Genomic DNA, 23,818 nt, shown 5'->3' with positions numbered 1-23,818 from the left:
CCCACAGACAATATTCACTCTAGAGCAGGTCTGCACAACCTGTGGCCCTCCGGGTGTCTTACACTTTAGCTTCCAGAATTCTTGAACAGGATGTTGTGGATGAAAGAACATGAAATAAGTCAATAAGCACTATTGAATGTACATCCTGGTAAAGTTATCTTTCAGGAAATGATTATGTGTGCTTCTTTTTTATGGAAACCTTAATACACAAATTGAGTCATGCAACATCATACAAATGTCAGTACAGCTTCATATATCCATCCTGTTGTCATAAAGCTGGATCAGGTAATATGCAATGACTATTAAGAACAGTATTTGCAAGATGGCTGTTTCTTATACTCTTTTACTTGGGAGTAATGCCTACTCTACTCTGGGCTCTTCCACACAGGCCCAAAACTTGTGATGGGTTTTGGGTTAGCCTAAGACATCCAAATGACACTTCAGGTTAATTTGGATCACTGCAGAGTAAACCGGGATTTCCTAATTGAATTAAAAAAAAAACACCTGAAAAGATTTGGACCTTACTGCAAATTCCAGATCATTTCAGGTGTTGGGCTTGTGGGTATTGACTCTTGAGACAACTTCCCACAATCCTGGGAGTCAATCCCCATTACCATCCTAGGAATCAGGCACCCCCTCCCCCCCCCCTCCATTTCCTTTCTAAACCTACCAGAGGAGCTTGGCTGTAAATGCAGGTCCCTTCGAGGAAGCTTCCCAGGCCCTTTGGATTTCCCGCTCCAAAGCTCCTGATGCATCATTTTGACATGTCAGAAGCTTTATCTGAGGGTGGAGCCAGACCCCTCAGGAGGATGGAGGCTGGCTAGATGCCCTTCCAGGTCAACCCTGCAAGATTCTAGGTATCGGGCTTCTGTGTGGCTTCAGTCCTGAGAGGAACTGGATTTAAAATCCCCATTCCTCTCAGGATTTTATCTGTTTACATCAGGATAAACATGGAGTGGGTTGTAACAGATGCGCTCTTCTGCTAAAGAAAGACACTAATAAAACTTTGCTCAGCTTTCATTTCTAGCTTATGTCACTGTCTTATATCAACTTAGAAATCATTGCTCTGTTTTTCAATTCTGTCATTTATGCATAATTTAAGTTTTTGGATGGCTCCCTCCCTGCTCCCTTTTTATTATTGTTTACTAGAACCTGAGTTCCTCTGTGACTTTTCAGTGTTTGGAAAACTAACCTATTTGACCTTCTTATTAAAAAATAAATTCTCCTGCTTTATTAATATTTAATTCTACAATGAATAAGTGCACATTGAATATTCAGAATGTCTGCCTTGTTTTCATCTAGCCAGTCTTCTTCTTAAAAAAAAGAAATAATACCAAACAGAACATTGTCATAATAACTCAAGAGAGAATGAAGACAAAAGCAGTACAGTGTTTTCATTAACATAAAACTTCCAGGGTGAAGATTGGCTCTGTTTTGTCAAAAGGAAGAAGAGAAAAAGGGAGGGATGGAAGCTTGCTTGAAGAAAGAAGAAAACTAAGCTAATCTGTACAATCCTGATTTTTTTCTGTATCAATAAACATCTGAATCTGCTGTATAAGGACCTTTATGCATTTTCAGTGCAGATAAAATGAGGTGGGGAGAGAGGAAGGATGGCAATTTAACAGCAGTCTTCACTTTCAATTTATTTATATTCATTATGTGCATTCAATTCTATACAATGCATGGAGAGTTCAGACACATACTTTTACTATATAATATGTGTATAAACCCTTCCTGTCATTGAGACTTTTGAAGGCTAGTAGTCCAAAGGTAGAATCTTGGCAATGGGTCCATAAGTGACTGCGAAGACCTATTCTGAATTCACATGGTCTTTCACAATGAGAACATACATTTTCATATAGAAGGTGGTCCTGACAAGGGTTTGCTTGACATGCTTTTCTCTTGACATATTTCTCTCTTTCACCCTCTATTTGCGCCCCTTCAAAATCATTAGCTCTTTTGATAACAGCTGACTTCCAGTTGCAACACTTGTGTGCCAGGGCTTCTTCATTCTTGGTGTTTACACCACATTTCTTTCAGTTAGCTTTAAGCTCATCTTTAAATATCTTTTGTTGTCCCCCAACATCCCATTTTCCATTCTTGAGCTGAGAATAAAGACATTGCCTTGGAAGATGGTGATCAGACAACACGACAAGTCAAGTGAAGGTGGTGGTGGAGAATCATTGCTTCAGTGCTGGTGGTCTTTGCTTCTTCTAGAAAGCCGGTGTTTGTCTTCTCTTGAGGGTTTTTCAGGGTTTTTCAAAGGCTACGCTGTTGGAATACTATTACAGGAAAGAGCCCTGTGTCATGATCCTATATTCTTTTTACTACCACTGAATCTCTGCAAATGACTGATTGAAAGGTGCTTGGTCTTTCCAGATCTATCATTTGTTATGCAGCACGTGTTTTATTCCAGTGACCTAATGCCCAAAAACCCAGACCCAAAATAGTCTCAGACCAATAGTCAAGGTAAACAGAAAATCTTTACTCCCTTTACTTTGCAGAGATGAAATAAAACTGGAAATGCTGCACCCAAAATCAGCAGTGCAACTTATTTACAGTATTTGTAATATGCATAAAATAAAGCATCTTTTAAGCAGCAAATGGAAAATCAAAACAATCTGAAGTAAATAGCCATTTCACCATCAGCATCTCCTGCTGGTACTACACACTGGTGAAGCAGAACTCCAGTAGCAGTCCACCGGAAATCCAGCACCCACCACACTGTATTCAAAAAAACCCAAACAATTATAGTCCTTTGGGTGTGGCACAAGATTGCTGCTTGACCTACTTAATCAGCTAAACAAGATAATTACAAGCACTAAGGTTTTTCTTCACACATATACTTGTATCCTGCAAGGACTTGCCGTAACATCATTTGCATTGTACTGGCTACAGAGCATACATCTGGGCCTTTTTGGATGATGCACCAGGATTCGCCTGCCCTTGCATGAAATACAATGCGATAAACAAAGTGTGTAGGAGTTGTATGCTTTGCTTTTAAAAGCACCATAAGCCTATAAGCCTAGAGAATGTGTGACACCTTAAAAACAAAGTTATACACTTGCTATGTCTTTTATGTGGTAAAAGAACAATTCATCAACAAAAAAAATCACTTACGTAACCTTGCTTTTAAGGAGCATTGCATTTCTTCTATCTTAACATAAACTCATTGTGCATCATCTTGTTAGTACTGTGGATTAAGGAACCAAAAAGGAGTAGAGAATATAATTTGTCCACATCTTTCTATGTCTGTTCTGTTGCCTTTTATGTCGGGCACTGCTCTCCATGAAATCTGGGTCCATCATTTTGAAGCACCCTTTATATTAAGAATATTCCCAGGTTGAAGAGGCTCTTATCATCGTATTGTTGATAGAATCAATGGTGGAGCAGGTAACGTTTCATCACTCTCATTCTTAAGTATGAATACTTAAGCCATATTGATAATTCCTGAATAACATTGCTGGTTAAGACTAAAAGCAAGTATAATTGAGAGAGCATACAGAGACAGATGATTAAAAAGCATTCCAACGGCACCTTTCACAAGGATCCCAGAAAGATGCAGTCAGAACAAAAAAAATGGGCAAAATATTTTTACTTATGCCTCCTCCAATTTTTTAAAGAAGAAACTGGAGTGAATCTAAGGTGGTAGTTCAGAGCACTTTTTGCAGCATTATCTATCAGTTGAGGCCATGCTATATTAGGTTCTTAATTCTATGAATCCAGACATTTTATATTTTGTTCTAAACTTCTTAAGGATATAGTATTGGAAGGAAAGACGCATCAATGTTCGTATAAAGTGATTAGTGAGAGGGAACTATCAGCAGCATGCCTGCCTTCTTTTCACCTCTCTTTATTTTTCCCCTCTATGTACTCAGGCCTTTTTGCTTCTTTTCTGATTGAAGAGGTCACTTTCCTCTTCTTCCAAAAGTTAGTTTATCCTTTTTCTCCTCTTGAGCAGGGAGCTTTCATAAGGCTTTCTGCCTCAGGATGGCTTGCATGTCCTATGAGAGCCAGCTTCAGGGGGTTTGTACTGAAATTTGGATAATCTTCTTTTTGCTATCTCCTTTCCTATTGCAATATCGTAATTTGTGAAAAAAATACATTTAAGTTTTCCCATTTTGCTTTATACAAGCATCCTAAGTATGTTTTCCTGTTTTGTACCATATGTTATTATACTGCACTCTGCTATAGATACCAAATAATCCTACATCACAATACCAAACAAGGACAAATCAGAAAGTTGAAATGCTTGGCCAACCTCCTTATTAGGCTTCCAGACTTGTTGTTCCTGAAATATGTACACAACTGTATGGTTGTTTTTTCCATGCACTGCATATTACATCCATTTTATCAGTGTTCCACTAAATAAATAATATTGCAGGACAGGCAGTTGATGTTAAGGCAGTGGGTCCTGCCAGTCACTGTATTCCTAAAAGTTACACCTCGCTTAAGATACTTTTGTTATTTTTTTATTTATTTACCTTTTATCCTGCTTTTCTTCCAGTATAGGGATTCAAGACAGCTTACATATGATGCAATTTTTTGAATCACAAAATTGTAATCTTGAATTTCTGACTGGTGTTTCTTGGACAGCTTTCGCCAGCAATATCAATACTCGAGCGATTGATATTGAAGAGCTATAGTATCTATGTGTGACTGTTTGGAAAAAAGTGTGGATTCAGACTAAAGATCCTAATAATGCCCCAGGAGACTGTAGAGGACCACAAACCTCTGTACCTCCTACCCCCCCCCCCTCCAAAAAAAAAAACATGTCCTCTAGAATGTGGGTTGCATATTTGTTATGTTTTTTGCTTCCTTGGGCCATTTTAGGTCCAGGAGATGCTCTTTTCTTGCACTTTTATTTTTTTTAAAAGAAGATATTTCCTGCATTTAAAATTGCCAGTGAGTAAAAAATATAGGTAAAATGCTCCCCTGCCACATGCTATCTATTTGTTGGAATTTGGAAGCAAAACTTTTTTGAAGCAAAATGACCCTTAAGTACTGCAAAAATGCCCTTGGTGCTGCATAGATTTACATCTAGTCACTCATACAGTGACTAGATACTTATAAAGTCTATGGACATAAACATGAATTTGGTTTTGTGCTAAATAAATATTTAAAGCTTTTTCTCTTACCAAGGAATTAATAACCATTTCCATGTCTGCTCCAATACTAATATCAGTATCAATCCTAAAATGTGTAAAACCAAAGACCTTACATATAATCTTTTATAAATATACATAATTAATGCAGGTTACAAAATCCAGCTTTTCTTCCCATCATTATTAATATTGCTATATGTGTAGTAGAAAAACTTTTATAAATAACCCCATAACAGCAAGATCCATCTAAATCACTTATGAGTTTAAACATTACGCTAAATCTAAATATTCAGTCTTACAGAGAGGTGTATCCCTTGGGAATTAATAATATACATTACAATAGGATTCCAGATTTTCAATACATTTTTGATTGCTCCTACATATTTGATGACGCTAATAAAGTAACCCACTTTAGAAATGTATCCCATTATTTTGTGTTTTTTTTTCTTGGCCTTATTTTTCTTTGGAACCTCCACCATGAAATAAAGAGGTCAGTAAACAAGCATATGGTATTAAGGGACAATTATTTGACCTATTTATTTAATTTCTGTAACCTACAGGAAAAGAAGGGGGTTAGATTCATGTGATAAGTATAGTCAATGGATAGGTGCTACTTCACTGACTACCTCCACAGACCACCCTGGACCAGCACCTCAAACTAAAGGGGTAATCCAAACTATTTTGATTGCTCACCCCACCAGGAAGGCCATCCTGCGGGCACTCCTGCCCAAACCACAGGGTTTTACAAGAATGGGGAACCCCCATTCTAGCCCCAAAGATGAACCCTTTCCCAGCCCGCCAAAGTAGAGACCCTAGAGAGACCATTCCAGAAGCCCACCTTCATCCACAAAGGGGATGCTGTCGTGCCTACCAAATCTAATTTAAACTTTTAACATGCCAGAAAAAAGTTAAAGGCTTCTGCCTAGTCATTTCCCCCCACCAAAAACCCAAGAACAAAACATTCCTCTCAACAGAGAAGTGAACTCCATCTGCCCCATACAAATTGGGTCATCATAGATATCATCTGCCCTGTTCATACATACCACTTTCCCTGTAGAATTCAGACCATATGTGAAAAATGTCAGCAACTGCCAACGTACAGCATGAGATACTTTAACTCACAGTTATCCTTACACCATGTAAAATTGTATGATTTGGTTTGTGTGAAAAGAACATCATTTAGCCACCCACCAACTCAATTTAACATGGGTTATAATGCATGTGTAGAAGGGCCCAAGGTATTTACCAATGTGTGGCATCACCATCTTTCACTCACTGTTATCCTTACACCATGCAAAATCCATCTGATTAGGATTCTCATCCAGACAAGATAAAAGAGCATTATCCTTGTATAAGTCAGGCCATATGAAAAGAATGTCAGGATGAGCAGTAGAGTGAGATCAATCTGATTTGGATTCCCATCAACTAGTAACTGAAGGTGAGATGAAATAATGTTGTCCTTGTATAATTTGGGCCATGTGACAAGAATGTCATGTGAGCAATAGACTAATCCCCAATGTGTGGCATTGCATTATTTAACTCATGCTTATCCTTACACCATGCCAGATCAATCTTATTAGGATTCCCACCTACATACCACTAAGGGCAAGATAAAAATTGAGGGAAGGACCTAAAATCCATACTCCAGACCTTATGCCTCAAAAATCCAGAGAATACAAGATCAAACCTTACTCTTTAAAAGGCCCTCCAAGATGAATAATTAAAATATCTGGAGGAGGAACCAATCGTTTCTACACTGTCATATAATCCAGTTTATCAAAAAAGATAACCCACATTATCTGCTTTTAACTGGATTATATGAGTCTACACCGCCATATAATCCAGTTCAAAGCAGATAATTTGGAGTTCATATGGCAGTGTAAAAGGGGACTTAAAATAAAAGGGGAAAGTACGATGCTATTTAATCATAGCCAGTTTCTGGCACCCCTCTGTGACTGCAGCAACAAATAAGGGCCTTCCATTGGACCGAACACCTAAAAATTAAGTAAGATAGAATGGACAAAGCAACAACCATTTAACATGCTTTGATATCAATATTCTCGATATTTGGGCATCAAGGCTGAGGCTATCCAGGTTCTGAAGGAGTGTGTGCCAAAATATAGCACTAAGAGCTTGGAGGTAACAGCCCAACATTTAGTAAGGATTAAGATGCAATCATGGGAAAACAACTACCTAGGTCTTTTCATCATTATATAATGTTTCAATGCTCTTATATGGTAAAAATCAGCTTCTACACATTCCTATACCAATATGTGTGGGCAAATATAGTATTGGGTTTAATTGTGTGTGAAATAACTTAATAACCCACCTTCTAAGCTCTAGAAAATTTCTACTCTAGAACCATATGTCGGAGAAATATTAAATTACACAATATCCATAAACACAAACTAATGCTAAACATATTTATAGTTACTCTAGATAAAACTGTATATTTAATCTTCAATGTTCTCAGCAAAAATGTGATTGCACATATTCCTTAGTTCCTTTTTAATCTGACAGAAGAAAAGAAACACAGCAATCTGGTGATCTTGCTGAAAACAGATAGTGAGTTAATGCAGACCGCAATAATAGTTACAAAACAGAAAAAATATAGTTATTTATTTCAATTTATTTTAAAACATGCCAGAAAGAGATTGGTCTATATTCAATTTGAATAGCTATTGTCTAGTAGACACAAGCAATTTGATTTAATCAATAGTTGCTTAGAAATGATTATTGTAATTTTCTTCACACTGTATAAAATAAATGTCAGTTATTATTATTATTATTATTATTATTATTATTATTATTATTTGTTGCTTCCCCTGTGTATTGAGGTGTAGAAAACAACAGTTTAAAATACCACTCATAACATCAATTTAAAAAAAATCAAAAACCAAATAAAACACATAACAGCTTAAAACAACACATAAGACCAATACATATTAAAACTGCTATTAGTTTTAAAAAATTACAATTGAAAAATCATCTGGGTAGACCTGCTGGAAAAAACTATTATTTAATGCTATTTTAAATTCAGGCAGCATATTCAACTGTTAAAAATCTTCTAATATGTTACTCCATTGTCTAGGGGTGACTGAAGAAAAAGTCCTCTGGGTGATAGTTGCCAGCCTAGCCCTAGCTGACTTGAATAAATGTTTCCCAGGAAACGTGAGTGTACAGGCCAAATTATAAAGGACATAATTCTGTAGGTAATTAGATACAAATCATGTAGAGCTTGAAAGGTAATAACCAATACTTTGTATTTTGCCCGAAAACTAATTGGCAGCCAGGGGAGTGATATTAACAGTGGTGTAATATGATCAATTCTGGTAACCAGAAACCAATCTAGCTGCAGTTTTGAACTAATTGGAGTATCCAAACTTGATAACAAGGCAGCACTATGTACAGTGCATGGCAGAAGTCAAGCCTTGAGGTTACCATCATGTAGACTACTATCTTTAGATCATCAGCACTAGGAAGGGGCACAGCTGGTGAAACAAATGAAGATAATAATAGGCACCTCTGGTTGTCACATCTTTCTCAGCTGGCATTTGGAGAGACATCCAGGAGCATCTTCAAGCTGCAAACAGACGGAGTGTTACCCCATCCAGAACTGACTGACATGCTTTCAAGTCTAGGTTAGAACCCTTGATAGTATGCACCTCCATCTTGATTGGATTCAGTTTCATCTTATTTTTCTTCATTACAGGCATTCATTCAGAGATCTGAGGCTGTTTTTGAAGGCACAGAGAAATATATTTGGGTACTCTTGCCCTTGAATAATCTTTCTCAACAATTTCATGTGTAAGTTGGACAGCATTAGGGATAGATATCATAAAAGGGCTCTTTTTGAGTAGTTGCCTCCAAGGATCAACATCTGAAATCTGCCCCAGGCCCCTTCTACACTGCCATATAATCCAGATTATTAAACAGATAATCCACATGATCTGCTTTGAACTGGATTATTTGGTTCCACACTGCCATATGATCTAGTTCAAAGTATGCTCATAACCGAAAATATATGTTACCTGCTGTATGCTCTGAGACCAACTGGTATATGCCCATGTCTGTTATGGATGCCATTAATTCCCAAGTTACATCTGACAGACTGGTCTCAAATATAATGTTGAAGCCAACCTACAGCAAAAGTCCAGATGCCTCCAACATCAACAACGGAACCAGTTTTGTGACCTTGGGCAGGGAATGTGATGGGCAATGAAGTGGTTGCTATACTAACTGAAACTCCAGTCTACATCTCATCTGGACTCAGCTACATCCATTTATTGCGATTCAGTTCCTTAAAAGCTACTTTGCACCCCAATTTCCTTCACCTGCTCAATAACATGGGAGAGCATGCACCAATGTTGGGCCACTATTTTCTCCCAGCCAAGTTCCTGTGAACCATGCTAAGTCAGCCCATTGAATACAAGCATATTAAGTAGTTTAAAATAAACTATTTGCTGTCATGGGTAAGTGGACTGTTGGAGATGTTGGAGAGAATTCCATTGGGCAGTAAGTTAAAATTGGGGAACTGACAGTCGGGAGCAGTTGCAACTGGAACAGAAGTCAGAGTGTGGCTATGGAGACTAAAAAGTGTGGGGACTAAAAACAGTAAAGCCAGCATTATGTTATGGTTCTATTTAAATGATAAAGATTGACTTATATGTTTAAAAGTTAAATATCAGTGGGTTGGCCAAGCTGTGCTTGTTTATATGAGCAACATGAATGCATATAAAAGTGCTTATCCTTCGACATAGTTATGCTGCAATAGAATAAAATGAGAATATTGCTTCACATGAAATTTTCTTTCATTTTTTTCAATTCAGTTGACCATTTAGAAATGGAGTTTCTAAGTAAAGGAACAGGCAGGATCACCAACAGAATAAAAACACACAAGATAATTGGGTTCTAGTTGTAAATGATGCTTAAACCTGATCATGAAGATTTTATTATATCACTAATTATCTGAACTAATTACAGCTGTGTGCCAGACACTTGCCAAATTATACATTTTCCAACTATACATGTCTGAGGCTACACATTTTCTTATTAAACTTATGAAGAACATAATAAGGGATCATTTTCTGAGTCCTCTATATCTCCCAAGTCACCAGTAAGGCACCAATTACAAAATGGCTACTGTTGTTCTCATTATATACTTCCCTAATTGCCTTGGCAATACAAAGGATATCAGTTGCTTTTTTTCTGCTGTATTATTCTATTTGGAATAAGAAATTTCACTATGTTCTTCTTTTCCATTACAATACCCACAGTTACTGTGCCATTCGCATGGTAATTGTATTTTAACATTCTGGTGCTTAAACTTCCTTGTTCCCAATGTATATTAGTAGTCATATTACTATTGGCCTGGGGCCACTTGATATTATCTTTCTATATCTGGAAATGCCAATCTCCTTTCTTACGTCAGTTCTAAAGTGTTTTATTACTAACATCTAAATTCAGTTCTAGTTTTGTCTAGAGTAGACTGACTGACAAATGGCCTCATTACAAAGGCTGCCAGAATTGCCACACATCATGGCGATTCTGGCAGTGCAAGTCAGGGTGGGAAACCTGTTGCCCCACTCCCCATATCACCTGACTCAACCAATTTACAATCCCCACGGGGGGGGGGGAGTGTCAATTGCCTGGCTTCCCCCTATCATTTCAGGCAGAACACAGGAAGCTTTCTGTGTTGATGCCGCCACTGCGGCATGCTCCACATTAAGCATGCTTGTTAATTGCACAACATCGTTTACATAAATTCTGTTGGTATAGTGTTTCTACTCTAGTTAGTTAATAATTAGATTCAAGACTAAACTTAATTCTTTTCTGAAAAAAAACCTATCATTTTTTAATTATAGTATGATACTTGGAAATAAAAATTATACAGGATAGTGGAATCAGAACAAAGGGAAGCCAACAAAGCTTCTTAAGAGAAAGAATTTCACTGTTTGGGACCAAGAAGGCTATCTCCTGTGTCCTCACTAAGCATGTTTTTAATGGTGATGCCACCTAAAGAAAGTTTTTTTTTTCTAATGATCTTAAAACATAGGCAAGTTCATATTGGGAGATGTGGTCTTTTACATCACCAAATCAATATAAAACATTGACCAACTGTCTTGATGTTAAAAAAGGAGAGTTGGTAATGTAGTTTAAAATTTGCATTTTTCTATTCTGTAGATTGTATTTGGTGTTATTTTTGAAAAGAACCCTGGGGCATTGTTTGGTCTTATTTAAACAGTAAAATATATGCATGAATGAATTCTGGCTCCTAAAAATGCATTTTTCTTGATCAGACCTTTTATTAGTCATACATAAATAAACAAATAAAGAGTATCTGGCCATGTCTAGGTTTTCCTTGATCAATAATCTGTTTATAATCTTGCATGTACCCTTTCTTTATCAGACTTCAAAGTATCCCTCCCCTTTCTTTTTGCTTACCTGTGTGTTCACTACGTCTTTTGGTTACTCTTCTGTGAGTTTAGCTATTTGGTCAGCTAGAAATAATTGATGACCTCTAAATAGTAACATAATATTGTTTTTTATTTTTCAAAACAATGAATACCTTTTTTCTTCTATTAAGAAACAATGAAAGTGTTTTGGCTCATCTCTCAGTATTTTCTTTCATTTTGAGATGTTTGCAAAAAATGCACTAAAATATATTTTAAGCTGAGAACAGTGGTTTCTGTATTTTTTCACTTTTGCTCAAAACAAGAGTTTTTGTATAAAACTAAGATCTGAGATTTATTTATTTATTTATTTAATTTATTTGCTATATTTATACCCCGCTCTTCTCATCCCAAAGGGGACTCAGAGCAGCTTACAGATTATGGCAAAATTCAATGCCTCATTATACATACAAATAACAAATATAACATTTCAAATTATAAAACAGTTAAAACATATAAATACAATAAAACAGATTAAAATAGTTTCCCAATCACCCTCCCCCCCACAGGCCAAACATAAGTCTGCTAGTAAAAGTGGTCTTATGTGTTATTACCATGGGGTAAGGTGATATAAAGTGCTATTAGAAGGCTACAAGATTAGGGTACAGGTGCCACAATTTTAAAACACAAGATCTTAAAGTGCAGGAGTGCTAAGATGGAATGAGAGTTCGGCTGCAGGTCTCCTCATGGGTAAGCCCAGGACTGAGCAAGACAGCAAAGCTGGAAAACAAATGCTTAGGCCCCCGGGTCTCTCCTGAAGCAGGGCCCAACAAAGCTCTCCCAGGCCTCTAGGTCAGTCCTTTGATGTTCTCTGAAAGACCTGCATCCCTTCTCCGAGCCCTCTGGAGATTTAGGGCAAAGGGCATGATTGGCATTTTCTTTATGCTATTATATTCTGTCCCACTCCTGCAACTGTATAATCATGCTTTATAAATGGACTTTGTGCTACAGCTGAACAAGTTCATGCTATAATAAAAACCTGCGAGTCTTAAAGTTGTTTCCATATTTCTTTTTATGCTACAAGAGACTAACATGTCTATTTCTTTGAAAACTTTCTTGACTAAAATGTGTCTACTTCGGAACAGAGTTATTGACTGTGAGAAAATGTAATTAGGAGTCGATGTCGCCCCCTGAGTGTTCATCCATTTGTTTATGAAAAATAATATTCAGGTCAAATGTTCATGGATCCCAATGAGAATGTTTGATGATTCTGTCTCTCTTGCCCAGATTCATTGAAGGTGTAAGAAGCCCATCTGCACATTTTTACCAAAGTTCTGTAGCACCTGGGAAAAAGAGAAAAATGCAGATTAGGTGGACAGAATGTAGCAATGATTAGTGAATAAGCAACAAAAATGAATTAATTATCCCCAAATAAACATTTTTATTATTTCATTCATATAAACATAAGAAAGGAAATAGAATTCATACACAGTCGGAATGCACCAAAAGAAGCCTACAGGCAGAAAGAGAAAAATCAATAGCTCAAATTACCTTCATTACAATAACACACAGATATATGTGGCAATACTAAATATTAAATATTGACTGTGACATCCCTCAAAGGAAAAATGTGTAGAATGTTAAACATGCTCGAAGGATTTTTAAGCCAATCCACCCCATGAGATTGCTTCTACTTATGGCAATCATTGTGCTACAGTCAAAAGCCTGGTCTGGGAAATATCAGTTGCATATTTATGAAGTCCATCATTTCTACTTCCCAATGGATTCAGTGTCATTTCAATAATAAATTTGCCTTCAGGAAAATGCAGTAATAAATTGGAAGACTTATTCTTTCGATGTAATGTTTCTGAATGCTCAGAAAATGCCAAATATAATGAAATGCTTTAAAAAAAGTATTACATCATCTTTAGTTTTACAGTAAAAAAAGGAACACATGATGACAAAGTAGACTTGGGTAGTGACTTTTACTAAAAACTAAATTTAAATTGAATTTTTGGAATCCTGTACAGATGAAAAGTTTTGGGATCATGGAAGATATTAGAAAGAATCCTATCAATCAAAAATATTTTTCCATCTTGTGTGAAAAGAAGCCAACTACTCACACTTATGCTCCCCGCCATCCAAGCGATCATGATGATGTTGATGTTCATGATACTTCCTTCAAATACTCTGAGTGAGGGCTTTCCCTGGTCTCTATCTCAACCACATTTTAAGGATTTCTTCCTGCCACCCATTGTGTGACCATAATTCTGAGAACCATCTAAATGCCCTCATATTTCCTACAAGGATTTATGCAACTTCTGCTCACATTGGAACCCACCACCTCTGTATTTAGTGTTGTCAAATCAGACACTTTTCTGAATCCAAGTTTTAGACAGATAATATTACAAGAGGCAAACAGTGCAATCATCATCATGAGAAATGGTGTATAAAAACAAAGCAATTCACTATTTTCAGAAATATAATAATAATAATAATAATAATAATAATAATAATAATAATCTTTATTTATTACCCACCACCATCACCCCAAAGAGGAGTTGGGATGGCTTTTAACACAAAAAAGCAGAATAATCATTTACTATATTTCACCAGTCCTCACACTGAATAATGTGTCCAGTTCAAAAAGGATATTAGAAAGATGGAGAGTATCAGTAAAGGTAACCGAGATGACGAAAAGTCTGGAGACCAAGTCTTATGAAGAATTACTAGGGACTTGAGGGCGGTAGACTTCACTGCTTTAGAGGTATTTAAACATAGATTGGATAGACATCTCTTAGGAGTCTTTATCCATCTCTCCATCGTTGAACTAGCTTAACCTTGTGGTTCCTTGTAACTCTGGGATTTTAAGAATCCATAAATTCATTTTATTGCAGTAAAAATATTGTCATCTACTCCCTATTTTTTCCATTGACAAATTAGAAATTTAAGAGAGAACAAGTAGCCATAACAGAGGCCCATCCAGTCTTTTATGTCTTGATGGACAGTGTGGTCAGGTGAGAGCAGTCCTGCTAGAGATAATTCCAGCAGGGCGAACTAGTGGGAAAATGTAGCTTGGGATTCAATTCTCGTTTAAATGGGCTTGAGTTTTTAACCATGCCAAATTAATAAATTACTTGCTCCAATTAACCAATTAATTTATCAATTGTGATTACAGCCCCGTTATAGATTATACATCTGTCAAGAAAAATACTATTTTAATGTTTCATTCATCTTTATTCTTTTTGAAATGATTACTGAGGAAGTGAAAACGATGTTCTCTTAATCTAGAAAAAAGTATGAAACATTTTCCTGGTTGCTCTTTGGATAGCAAGTAAAGAAATATTTTACATTAGGAAAGCTATGTTTTGCTGAAATGATTCTAGTGTATAAAGTTAGTGGGAAAGAAAGTCAATATGATTGTGAGAGTCTCATGTCTGATAACTCAAAGACAACTAGTCTTTCATAAAAAACATTGGATAAGTTCCATGGCTTTCATTATCACACACTAATTTTATCCCCCTTCCATTATTTGTCACTTATATGGCTTGTAAAGTCTAAGCCACAGCACAGACATCTTTCATATTAGTAAGCATGGAAGAAATAAATGAAATAAATGGCTCTTTTGTGGCTTGCCCACATTCATTTGAAACACTAGCTTTATTGTGTTTCCTATAACTACAGGAAATCAATATACCTGCAACTCTTTCCAATCTGTAGCAAAATTCTAATATTATGTGTGTCTATGTGTATATGTAATAACTTGTATAAGCTTTTCTTCCCAGTAGTCTCTGCTAAAGGCTAATAATGGGTAATAAAGCTCAAGCTCAACAACATATATATAAAGCAGAGGGAAATCTCAAAAGAACAATTTCACTAGAGCAATTTTGTAAGGTTTTGATCTTTAAGAGCCATTGTGTTGGCTGAAGATTTCATAGGCACTACAAAGTTGGAGGGAAAACATCGTTAATATTTTTGTTAGTATTATTCTCAAGACCTGTCCTCAGCAATACAATCACTACTATTTCCAACAGGTTTTATTGGATTTTGTCAGTGAAAAGTTTGCAAGATAGGAGGAAAATACAAAGAACTGTACAACTCCAAAGAGTCATGCAACATCTGGAAAGCCATAGGTTTTTTATTTCATCCTACATACAGTAGTTACATGACTATTGGATTAATACAGTATAAAGTCATTAGACTACTAAAAACCTCTTGGAGATGTCAACTATAGCAGAATACTACTACTTATTTTTTTACTAAAAACCACTCAGGTAACATTCTTATTGTATGAGCTAAACGGCCTTGCTTTTAAGATCCTAAATGACCAAGAACAGGGCTACTGGAAAGGCCATCTCCGTATTCATATTTCTTGAAGGACTGCATGACAAGCCTCCCCCCACACTGACCTTTAAGATAATCTACTGAAAGCCACTTCAGTATCATAACAAAAGTGTTAAAAAAAATCTCACCATTGTCTTGATTTTAGTAGACTCAACATATCAAATCTGCCTGCCAAGAATTGTGCAAGACCAAAATGCCAAGTGCCTTTTGTTATTGTTGTTTTATATTCAGTTTGTGTAAAATATCTCTGCAAAAAGCTAGTACCTTTTTCCTTTGTGAAGCTGAGCACTTTTACCAGTCCACACAAACATTATATTTTTGGCATTTCAACGGGTTCTGTTTCATGGCTCCTTGTACATTTGTCTCCAGTGATAAATAATGGATTATTGACTTACTTGCAACTTATAAGTAATGCTAACTTGAGATATTTTGAAACATATGGATTTATGTCTTATTGCAATATTCCTCATGTAAGGAGAAGGTTTCTTGGAATATGTTTTAATTATTTTAAAATACAAATGAAAACTATCACAATGTACTGAAAGAAAATGAATAAATTAAAATCATTTAATAGAACAGACAAGGTAGAATGGACTCACTAAATCAATAGTATTTGGATAATTCTTGACATACGATTCAATAATCAATTCAATGGGCCTGCTTTTGTTACTAGTAATCAACAGAGTTGAGGCAATAAGATGGAAATGAATACAGTTCAGGCAATAAGACTGGAATTAATACAGTTATTATGTGAGCTCATTAAATGCAGTTTGATTTATATGTGAAGTGATTTGAATACTAAAGAGTCATTTTGTGGAGCCTAGAAAAATGGTTCCTGGATAACCAGGCACCTATTGTTCCTGGAAGGATGGGGGGAGATTGTTGGGAGCATATGATGGCTCCCAGCAAGGCTTTCTGCCACATAAGCCTTTTGGGAGTCCTGGCCAATGGGGGCCAGGAATTAGTTCCATTGGCTGACCCTGCTAAACGTTGTCACCTCAAATAGTCAGAGCAAGTAAATGGAGACAGCAACCCTCCTTTCCCTTATTTCACCATTCTGTAACAACTTCATGTTGGGTGGTTGTCATGGGTCATGGATCCCGAAATACGTGTCAGTTCAAACAGATCCTGGCAATTGGAAGCATTTCTATTGGAGGAAACCTGACCCTAGATACCTAGGGTCAGTGTTTGCCCAGTTGAAGGTAGGCACACCACATCAAAAATTCAGGTATCTTAAAACAGACCATGTTCCTCCAAAACTTGACAATAAATTCGTGCTAGTAGAGTCCTAGAAAACACACTTTTCCAGGCATTTTCTAGGTCTTCCAGAGCCATTCTATGGTATGTTTCAGCTGGAAGTCCAATATACCATTTATTTCAGGTAAGAAAAATAATGTTCCTGATTATGCCAAAATTATAGTGGATTCCTCATATAATATGCAGTTCTACTGTACATACAATTAAAAAATGGTCACAAAAATTGCAATAGATGATTACTATTTACAACAGCAGTAAATAAAGAGTGGTCTTTTGGATGCTTTTAGATCCCATATTCCCACTCAAATTGAGCCAATGTGTATGCGTACATTTTGATCTTTAATATTGCGAAAATGGCTTAACCTGGTTGCGTCCACATTCTGGAGGTAAACAGAATGCTTCCTAATATTTTAATTGATCTACCTTTTAGATAAAGAAATAACATATGAATCCTCAAATGTTTCTGGAGTAGTAAGTTTTTACAATTTCAATTTCCTGCCCTCTAATATACCATTTATGGATTTCTTATATGGCATATATTGGATGGAAGTTAAGACACTGTTCATTTCATGAAAGAAAATATATATTGTTTTAAGCAAATAGTTAACATTTCTACAAAAGCCCTGAGAATAGTAAATAAACTGAAGCCAGCTTATGTCTGCAAAAACATAACCACACAATCTACATAAAGCAAGAATCAACATTTTCTTTTTTTCCCAATAGCCAATACCTACTGGGAAAAATCTGGAATTCCACAACATTCCTATTTATATTAATATAAAATGAGGGTGTGAATATTCCTCCTCCTTCTTGTTGGATAACATTTATTACCTGGCATTTCATTAACCAAGTTGCTTGTATAGTTGGGTCTGACTTTCAGGGCTGTAGATAAGCAGAAATATATAAGCAGAATAAATGCTAAAATATATTATCTCTGTTAGTCACAGGAGCGATCCCTTGAGAAGATTGGTACACCTCCTTTTATTCAAGGATTTCCGAGTCACCATTTCTTACATACAGACTCCCTGATATACATCTTTTTCTTAGTAATATGTCACATGAGGTTCCTGTGACACATTGCTTCCTTCTTCTGTCCTAGAATAGAGGTATCTCAACTCAATGTTGACAAATGTATTTTTATTTTACTTATATATTTATTAAACATCTATATTCCCATTTTTTTTAAATAGGGCTAAAACATAAATAATAAAGCCGAGTCAATAACAGAGCTTGGAAAGTTATTTTAAAGAAGAATTAATATAACAACATTTAGTAGAATTTCATTTGTTCTTATGAAACTGCTGCTAAAACTTTAAGATATTCAAGGGAAGGTTAATGAGATAAAACAGGATGCTGTAACAAATGTTCACATAGTGAATCGCCATCAGGAAGTTTTAGTGCCAAGTAACTAACCAATAAAATAATAATAATAAAACTTTAGTTGTACCCTGACACCATCTCCCTGAAGGGACTTGGAGTGACTCACAAAAAGCACACAATAGTGCAGAACACACAAAATCCTACAAGATACCTAACATATAAATTGGTTAACTAACTTCAATGAAAGTGATCGAAATTGTTCCCAAATGTAATATATTGATGTGGAAAAGAAAAAAAATTACCCTGGAAATTAAAATTATTTCTGAGTGGAAACAAACTATTCTCTCTGCACGTTTGGTAACAACTCTCTCACTTGAGAATTGATTTCTCCACCAAAATTGTAACGAGGCGATTTCCGAGCTGGTGCAGCTGGTACAGGGAATCAGTTGGTCACCTCCACTGTCTTACTTACTTACTTACTTAGGCGATCCCTCGTTGGACGAGTAAGATGGTCTTCCATCATGGGTTTCCTTGTGGGTCCGCATGTGGCTGTGGAGCCCTATTCTTGCTCTGCATCTTCTTCCGCAGTGAGGGCATTGGTTTCCAGATGGAAGGCGGTCCCGGTCGGGGTTGGCTTGACGCGCCTTCCTCCTGGCACGTTTCTCTCTTTCACCCTCCACTCGTGCCTCCTCGAATTCTGCAGCACTGCTGGTCACAGCTGTCCTCCAGCTGGAGCGCTCAAGGGCCAGGGCCTCCCAGTTCTCCGTGTCTATGCCAGAGTTTTTAAGGTTGGCTTTGAGCCCATCTTTAAATCTCTTTTCCTGTCCACCAACATTCCGTTTTCCGTTCTTGAGTTCGGAGTAGAGCAACTGCTTAGGGAGACGGTGGTCAGGCATCCGGACAACGTGGCCTGTCCAGCGGAGTTGATGTTGGAGGACCATTGCTTCAATGCTGGTGGTCTTTGCTTCCTCCAGCACGCTGACGTTTGTCCGCTTGTCTTCCCAGGAGATTTGCAGGATTTTCCGGAGGCAGCGCTGATGGAATCGTTCCAGGAGCTGCATGTGACGTCTGTAGACAGTCCACGTCTCGCAGGCATATAGCAGGGTTGGGAGGACAATAGCTTTATAGACAAGCACCTTAGTATCCCTACGGATGTCCCGGTCCTCAAACACTCTCTGCTTCATTCGGGAAAATGCTGCACTTGCAGAGCTCAGGCGGTGTTGTATTTCGGCGTCGATGTTGACTTTGGTGGAGAGGTGGCTGCCAAGGTAGCGGAAATGGTCGACATTTTCTAATGTTACACCATTAAGCTGTATCTCTGGCATTGGAGAGGGGACGGCTGGTGACTGCTGGAACAGCACTTTGGTTTTCTCGATGTTCAGTGACAGGCCAAGCTTTGTGTATGCTTCTGCAAAGGTGTTGAGAGTGGCTTGTAGATCTTCTTCTGTATGCGCACAGACGACATTGTCATCAGCATACTGGAGTTCTATAACAGATGTTGTTGTGACCTTGGTTTTGGCTTTCAGTCTGCTGAGGTTAAACAGCTTGCCGTCTGTCCGATAGATGATTTCCACTCCGGTGGGAAGCTTCCCATCAACAAGGTGTAGTATCATGGCGATGAAGATGGAGAATAAAGTTGGGGCAATAACACATCCCTGTTTGACACCCGATTCCACCTTAAATGGGTCACTTTGGGAGCCATTGCTGTCCAAGACTGTTGCCATCATGTCATCGTGGAGGAGCCGCAGGATGTTCACAAATTTGCTTGGGCACCCGATTTTTTGGAGGATGGTCCAGAGAGCGCTGCGATTCACTGTGTCGAATGCCTTTGCAAGGTCGATGAATGCCATGTACAGAGGTTGGTTTTGTTCCCTGCATTTTTCTTGGAGCTGTCGTGCAGTGAAGATCATGTCCACGGTTCCTCTGGAGGGGCGGAAGCCGTTCTGGGATTCTGGGAGGGTGTCTTCTGAGAGGGGCAGAAGGCGGTTTGCAAGGATTCTTGCGAGGATTTTTCCAGCAGAGGTTAGAAGGGAGATACCTCGATAGTTCCCGCAGTCTGTTCTTTCCCCTTTTTTGAAGAGGGTGATGATGGTGGCATCCTTGAAGTCTGCTGGGATTTTCTCGGTCACCCACACTTTTTCTATGAGCTGGTGGAGTTGGTGTGTCAGCGCAGGTCCTCCCTCTTTAAAGATTTCAGCAGGGATCCCATCCGGTCCGCTGGCTTTGTTGTTCTTTTGTTGGCTGATGGCATTGCTGACTTCTTCCAAACTAGGCAGTGCTGCAAGCTCATCCCTGGTTTGTTGTTGTGGGATTTGTGAGAGGACCTCTTCGGCCACATTGGAGCTGCGGTTTAGGAGGCTTTGGTAGTGTTCTTTCCAACGTAGTGCAATTGACTTTTGGTCCTTCAGGAGTTTGGTTCCGTCTGATGAGCGTAGAGGCTGTATGCCATGGTTTCTTGGCCCATAGATGACCTTTGTGGCTTTGAAAAATCCTTGAGCATTATGGGTATCTGCCAGGTGTTGGATTTCTTCAGCCTTCTTTGTCCACCAGATGTTCTTGAGTTCTCTTGTCCTTCTTTGGACCTCAGCTTTTGCACTGGCGTAGATCTTTTTCTGTAAGGAGACCAGCTTTGCTGGAAATCATTCTGGTGAACTACTTCTGGGAGGGGGGGGGCAGAGCTACCTTAGAGAGCAGCCCGCCCACCCCCTTTGAGTTCACTTTGAGCTTTTTGATTGACCCTCCCTCCCAACGCTAATAGTATAACATGCTGGTCACTTATCGGGGCCAGGTAGGAATCCCACCATGTTCGGAGGGGGAGGGGTCGCCTACCCTATACTGTTTAAAAGGGCTAATTAGGAGTGGGGGGTCTTTAAATAGGCCATTCTATGGAAAGCAGCCCTAGGTTTACATTTGGTGTACACCTAAAGCACCCCTTTGTGGTGTGGGTCAGGAACAGAAACCCTCACCGGTGTTTACATAACTGGGTGAGGGCAAATGGAAATGGCCTTGAAATGGGGAGAGTTCTGGCTCTGTAAAATCCTTTGGACTTGGGGAAGAATTCTTAGTACATTTTTCTGAGCAGTTGCCCTGGAAACATTAAAGAGGACCATGTTTGGGGAACTAGGTGTTTGGCCCAGCTTAGCCGATGAGTAGGTCAATAAGGGCTATTACCTCAGCAAAAAACACACACCAGGTTCCTACACCTTTAGTTATATTTCAAAATACAGAAAAGTTAATTCAGGTAACATTGCAAATAAAAGTTGCCCATATTTTATTCCACATTATTGTCTGGTCTCTTATTGAGATGGTGGGATGACAATCATTTTTTGATTCTTCACCACTGCAGATAGTCTTATATCTGCAGATGTCAACTCTGCATTATTACCAAGGACAAAATAATGATATACATACTTTTAAAATTCTGATGTCATTTTAATGTTTAGATGCATTCATATAATATTGACGACTTAAACACAGTAACCAAGCATTGTAAACTACTTAACATTTTGCAAAAACTGACACCAGACATAGCCTGTGTTTAAGAGACCAATATAAGCAGAGAGGTTACCATAGTTTTTCAAAAGTCTATGACTGGAGAACACTCCTGTTCAGGTAACTCATCTATAATAAAAAGGCACAACTATATTATTATCTAACAAGTCTTCGTTAGTCATATTCATAAAGACAATGAGAGTATTTTGCTTTTGCTCAATGCCTTTAAAGAGAAAAAAGAGGATATTTTGCGGTAGTGGCTATGCCCTCAATTGCCATCAAATGTACATTTTATCTTAAATGTATGGACACTTGAACAGTAAGAGAAATGCCAATTATGCTTGAAAGGATTCGACCCTTGTCTTCAGTGTACTTTTGGAAAATTTATGTGTCATCATTGTCATCTAAATTCTTTTTATGATAAACAAATGCAGTGAACATGATTGATATGTGGAGACACCTTCACTTCCCCAGTCAAGACTGCCAAACTCACATCATACTCTCAGAAATGAATATTTTAACATTTCTAATGAATTGGTTAGTCAAGTTAATTCTATAGAGATTGAGCAATTATAAAGGAACTGAGACTGCAAGCACAATGAAAATTTGAGGAGGATAAATTTTTCTATATAGAAATTTTGGTTTGGGAACACAAAAGAATAAAATTCTTCCCAACTTCCCCATGAAAGGAAATTTCTATCTTTTGAAAAAAGTAAATCACAAAGGCTGAAGAGATTTCTTGCTCTCAGGAAATTAAATGTAATATTTGCTCTCAAATTTTACTGTTTCAAGGGAACTCCACTAACTTAAAGAGTAAAATTAAACATCAAAACAACAATGAAAATGGCTAAATTGTTATTGCTCTCACACAATTGTCAACCAGAGAAAGTATGGGGGTTAGATCCACACTTGCAAAAAAGTCTGTACTTATCTCAATCCCATTGCTGTTGGAACACATGATATTATATTTTATTTTATATAAGTTATAGTATGTTATAAAATAATATTTTTTTCCTGTTGCAACCATAGGTCTTTGAATAAATGATGCAAATAATATCCATAATCACCATAAACTCAGTATTAGAAACCAAGAATGCCTTTAAACTAAATAATCTCCAGCTACTTGATTGAAATGATTCTTTATCAAGAGTCAGCTTAAAGCCTATGATAAACATTATTTCAAAAACAGAAAAATACTTCCTATAATGATATTCTTATTCAGTATTGCAGATTTGATAATCTGACTGCTCTTTGACTATTGGTTGTGCCATTCATGTGTTTTATTCTGAAATAACCTACCAGGATTCCTGCTGCTGATTTTAATACAGAAATGTAGTGAATCATCAAAGTGTTGTATCTGAGAAACAATATTCAAAAATATATTGTATAAAATAGTCAAAAACATGTTTAATGAATGTTGAGAAAACTCTTGATGAGGAAAATTTTGGAGAAATTACCATATTCTTAATTGAGGACATTCTGTTTAAAGACAGTATCTTTGTAAAGGAACTAATGCACGGAAACAGTACTTTTTCCTGCACATAAAGTTTTTTGTACCCTAAACACATCTAAATTTTGGGCAGAATCAGTCCTCAATCAAAATATTTTCTACACACAAGCAGCATTTTATGAATTTTTATGGATAGAAAACAATATGTAAAATTACTAGAAACCCTAACCTTAACTCAAAATATTTTCTGCACACAATCAGCATTTTATGGATCGAAAACAATATGTAAAATACTAGAAACATTATTTTCTGAGCAAAAAAAAAAGTTATCTTAGTTTATAAAATGTGCTCTGTTAAGTTTTGAACTGCAAGTAGTCTAAGAACCATTCTTTTTTATAGATGTTCTCACAATGAGAAAAAAATTGCTAAAATTATTGGGGGGGGGGGTTCAAAATAAT

Source organism: Anolis sagrei, chromosome 3 (assembly GCF_037176765.1).
Source record: "Anolis sagrei isolate rAnoSag1 chromosome 3, rAnoSag1.mat, whole genome shotgun sequence".
Taxonomy (NCBI): domain Eukaryota; kingdom Metazoa; phylum Chordata; class Lepidosauria; order Squamata; family Dactyloidae; genus Anolis; species Anolis sagrei.
This window is presented reverse-complemented; position numbering follows the sequence as displayed.